At 34.4% G+C, this 5432-nt stretch overlaps 1 non-coding gene across 1 annotated transcript; it reads left to right on the forward strand.

The window, feature by feature from the left end:
* Nucleotides 1-4066: 4066 nt before the first annotated feature.
* On the forward strand, nucleotides 4067-4207 carry LOC112206325 (U4 spliceosomal RNA). Its single transcript, XR_002940550.1, has one exon. It is a non-coding gene; the product is annotated as a U4 spliceosomal RNA (small nuclear RNA).
* Nucleotides 4208-5432: the final 1225 nt, after the last annotated feature.

Genomic DNA, 5432 nt, shown 5'->3' on the forward strand with positions numbered 1-5432 from the left:
TAGTCCCAGCTACTCAGGAGGCTGAGGGAGGAGAACCTCTTGAACCCGGGAGGCGGAGGTTGCAGTGAGCAGAGATTGCACCACTACACTCCAGCCTGGTGACAAAGCGAGACACTGTCTCAAAAAAAAAAAAAAAAAAAAAATATATATATATATATATAATAAAAATAAGATGAAATACAGACATCCTCAGATGAACAAAGACTCGAGTAATTCATGGCTAGCAGGCATGACTTAAAGGAAAAATTAACGGAAACCCTGTAGGCCAAAGGAACGTAACACTAGACAGTAACTCTAACTCTAATTCAAGAGAGAATGTGCAGGAAGCCATAAACAGTAAACATAATAATCTATATTATGTAATTTAATAAAAAATACATTGCTTTAAAAATCCTTTTATTAAAAATATTATTGTGTAAACATAATTATAATATTATAGTGTTGGATTTATAACATATTTGGTGAAGTAATCACACAAAGTAAAGAGAAGAAGAAAAGGGTATGTAAGTAAATAAAGATATTATGTTTCACTGGAATTAAGTTGGTACTATTCTTAAATGGATTATGATTAGATGAAATGCATATTGTAATTATTGTAGCAACCACTAATAAATAATATTAACACAAACAACAGAGGAATTAAAATGATAGATTAGAAAAACCATTTATATATCACAAAATATAATAGTAAATGAGAAACAGGAATATATTTAAAATGAACCTGCTTGCAGTGGCTCACACCTGTAATCTTAGCATCTTGGAAGGCCAAGGTAGGAGGAAGTCTTGAGCCCAGGAGTTCAAGATCAGCCTGAGCAACACAGTGAGACCCCCATCTCTACAAAAAGTAGAAATTTGGCAAGGCATCATGATAGGCACCTGTAGTCCCAGCTACTGATGAAGCTAAGGCAAGAGGATTTCTTGAGCCTCTGAGGTCAAGGCTACAGTGAGCTATGATCACACCACTGCACTCCAGCTTTGGAGACAGAGCAAGACTCTACAGCAATAAATAAATAAATAGAAAGCAAATAGAAAAATGACAGGCATAAATCCAACTGTAACAATACTTAATACATGAAAAGCAAATAAACCAAGCACAACACATAAAAGGAAAGGATTGTCAGATTTGATAGAAACAAGACCCAAGTATACACTGTCTATAATAGACACACATTATATTCAAATACATAAATAAATAAAAAGCAAAATGATGTAAAAAAGATAAAGTATGAAATCAGTAACTCTATGACCGCTGAAGTAGCTGTATTAACATTATTTAAAATAGACTTTAATACAAGAAACACTATCAGAGAAGAAAAGCCATATTTCATAATGGTAAAACATGCCAATTCATCATAAAGATGTAAGAGTTAAAAACATGTATACATTTAATCATAATGCCCCCAAATACCTGAAGCAAAAATGGACAGAATTGAAAAAAGAAATAGACAATTCAAAAATAATAGTTTGAAATTCAAACAACTGACTATCCATAATGACTAGACAGAAGATTAATAAGTATATAGAAGACTTGAGTAACACTATACACCAACAATACTTAGCAAATATCTGGAGTACAGTCCTCCTGACAGCAGAAGAATACATGTTCTTCTCAAGTACAAAGGAACAGTCTTCAGGATAGACTATTTTATGCCATAAAACAACCTCAATAAATATAAAATGATTGAAATCATACAAAGTATATTTATCAACCACAATGGAATCAAATCAGAAATCAATAATGGAGAAATTTGGGGATATGAACAAAATGTGGAAATTAATCAATACCCTCTATATAGCCAATGAGTCAAAGAAGAAATCACAAGGAAAATTAGAGTGAAATTAAAAATCAATAGATCCCAACATTTTGGAAGGCCAAGATGGGAGGATCACGCCTGGGTAACATAGTGAGAGCCAATAAAAAAATTAGCCAGGGATGGTGGTGAGTGTCAGTAGTTCCAGCTACTTGGGAGGCTGAGGTGGCAGGATCACTTGAGCCCAGAAGGTCAACATTGCAGTGAGCCTTGTTTGTACCACTGCACTCCAGCCTAGGCGAGACTGAGACCCTGTTTCAAAAATAAATAAATAAAAAAATAGTGAAAAGAAAAATAAATGAAACCAAAGTTCACTCTAAAAAAAAAGTCAACAAAGTTGATAAATATTTAGCTAAATTAAACAAGAAAGTAAGAGAGGAAATCAGAATCAGAAAAGGAAGTAGGTAACATCACTTCCAAAATCTCCAAAATTTAAAAATGTTTTGAAGATGATGAACAACTTTATGAAAACAATCAAGATAATGTACACAAAATTTTATATTTTAATTCCAAAAGCAACCACTAGAAAAAATAATTAAAAATCAACAGAAGATGGCCGGGCACGGTGGCTCACGCCTGTAATCCCAGCACTTTGGGAGGCTGAGGCGGGTAGATCACGAGGTCGGGAGATCAAGACCATCCTGGCTAAAATGGAGAAACCCCATCTCTACTAAAAATACAAAAACAAAATTAGCCGGGCCTGGTGTGAGGCACCTGTAGTCCCAGCTACTCAGGAGGCTGAGGGCAGGAGAATGTTGTGAACCCGGGAGGCGGAGCTTGCAGTAAGCCGAGATCGCGCCACTGCACTCCAGCCTGGATGACAGAGCGAGACTCCGTCTCAAAACAACAACAACAACAACAACAAAAAACCGAGAAGATTTAACATTATACATTAAACAACATTTAACAAAAAGAAGGCGGTAAAAGGGAAATAGAACATTTCTTAAATGAGAAAAATAAAAAACAAATTGTAAAATTACTAAAATTGGCTCCAGAAGAATTAGAAATTCTAAACAGAACTAAAACCAAAATAATAAAATAGTAATTAAGATTTTCCCACCACAGGCCGGGCGCGGTGGCTCACGCCTGTAATCCCAGCACTTTGAGAGGCTGAGGCAGGTGAATCACCTGAGGTCAGGAGTTGGACACCAGCCTGGCCAACGTGGGGAAACTCTGCCTCTATTAAAAATATAAAAATTAGCCGGGCGTGGTGGCGGGTGCCTGTAGTCCCAGCTATTTGGGAGGCTGAGGCAGGAGAATTGCTTGAACCCGGGAGGCAGAGGTTGCAGTGAGCTGAAATCACGCCATTTCACTCCAGCCTGGGTGACAAGAGCAAAAAACTCCATCTCAAAAAAAAAAAAAAAAAAGATTTTTCCCACCACAAAAAACTCAGGCTTATATGGCTTCATGAGAAAATTTAACAAACTCAGAAAATCTGTAGAGGAAATAAGTCCTATCTCACTCTATGAAGCTAGCATTACCTGAAATGTAAGCCAAAGACATCAATCAATCAATCAATCAATCAATAAAATGAAAGACCGAGATGAAACACTCTCAACAAAAATTAGCAGACCAAATTCAGCAATATGCAAAAAGGATTTATACCATGAACTAGTTAGATTATTCCTGGAATGGACAGTTAGTTTAACATCCAAAAATCAATTAATGTAATACACTATATTAATAGAATAAAGAAAAAAGTGTGTCATCTTTAATAGACACACATAAACGAAAGCTGACAAAATCAAATACCCATTTATGACTTAAACTTGCAACAGACTGGGAAAACAATGGAAGTTCCAGCTGATACAATAGACCTTTGGAAAACCTATAGTTGGCATTCTATTTATTGGAGGAAGACTGAATTCTTTCCCCCTGAGATCAGGAACAAAACCAGGATGTCTATTCTCCCTATGTTTATTCAAAATTTTTGTGGAGTTTCTTATAAGTCTAACAAAGCCAGAAAAATAGAACATACACTATCCAAACAGAAAATGAAGAAATAAAATTGTCTTTATTTGCTATTAACATAATTGCCTGTGCAGAAAATCACACAGAATCTAATTTTTAAAAAGTACTATCACTAATATGTAATTTTGTCAACTTTTTAGAATAAAAGAATAATAATAATAAATCAATTATATTTCTATATGACAGCAATGAGCAATTTGAAATAGAAAAATTTACAAAAATTATGTTTACAATAGCATACACAATGTGTAAACATAGAAGAAAATCTGACAAAAGATGTGCTAAGCTTTGTGCAGTGGCAGTATTGTAGCCAATGAGGTTTACCTGAGGTGCGATTACTGCTAATTGAAAACTTTTCCCAGTACCCCGCTGTGACAACTTGCAATATAGTCAGCATTGGTAATGTTTGACTATCTCCATGAAGACTAAGAAAAAAAAATGTGCAAACATATAAACTAATAACTCTAATATAGTACTAAAATAAAGAATACCTTAAAAGTGGAGAAATATATACAATTTTCATGAATTGAAACATTCAATATTAGCCCATTGTCCTTTAATTATATATTTGTAGATTCAATCCAATCTCAAACAAAATCCTAGCAGGCTTCATTTTTAGATACTAAAAACTTGATTCTAAAATTGATATATAAATGCAACAAATCTCGAATAATCAACACAACTTAGAATAACAACATTGGAAGATTTATAGACCTGACTTCAAGACTCAATATGAAGCTACAGCATTTAAGACCATGAATTGTTGGCAAGAAATAAAAAATAAATCATTAGAAAATCATAGGCTGCGAGCAGTGGCTGACACCTGTGAGCACTTTGGAGGCTGAGATGGGAGGATCACTTGAGGCCAGGAGTGCGAGATCAGCCTAGGAAACAAAGTGACTCTCTGTCTCTACAAAAAATTTAAAAATTATCCAGGCACGATGGTGCATGCCTGTTGTCTCAGCTACGCAGGAGGCTGAGGCAGGAGAATTGCTTGAGCCCGGGGTTGTCCAGGCTACAGTGAGCCATATTCATGACACAGCACTCCAGCCTGGGTGACAGAGTGAGATCCTGCCACAAAATAAAAAGAAAAGAGAAAATGATAAAGACTGTAAAAATACAATCGTATATGGCTACAACTGATTTGTTAAAAAGATGCAAAGGCAATCCAGTGGAGAAATTACAGTGTTTTTAAAAAGTTGTTAGATCAATTTAATACCTACACATAAAAATATAAACTTCTACCCATACCTGTTGCCACATTTAAAAAAAAATTAACTAATAGGCCTAAACATAAGCTAAAACTATAAAAGTTTTAGTTGAACACATAGGAGAAAAATTTTTGTGACTGTGGTTTAAGCAAAGAGTTCTTAGATAACAAAATCAAAGTCTGACTTACTTTAAAAAATTATAAATTAGACTTCACTAATATTAAGATCTTCTGTTCCTTGAAAGACAATGTTAAAAGAATAAAAAACCAAGACATTAGGGAATATTTGCATGTCACATTTTTGATAAACAACTTGTATCCTGAATATATAATTTTCTAAATTCAATAATAATAAAAAAAATTTAGCAACAGATTTTAACAGAAACTTATCAAATAAATACAGAGATGACAAATAAGCACATAACACATGTTCAATATCA

Source organism: Pan troglodytes, chromosome 17, assembly GCF_028858775.2.
Source record: "Pan troglodytes isolate AG18354 chromosome 17, NHGRI_mPanTro3-v2.0_pri, whole genome shotgun sequence".
NCBI lineage: Eukaryota > Metazoa > Chordata > Mammalia > Primates > Hominidae > Pan > Pan troglodytes.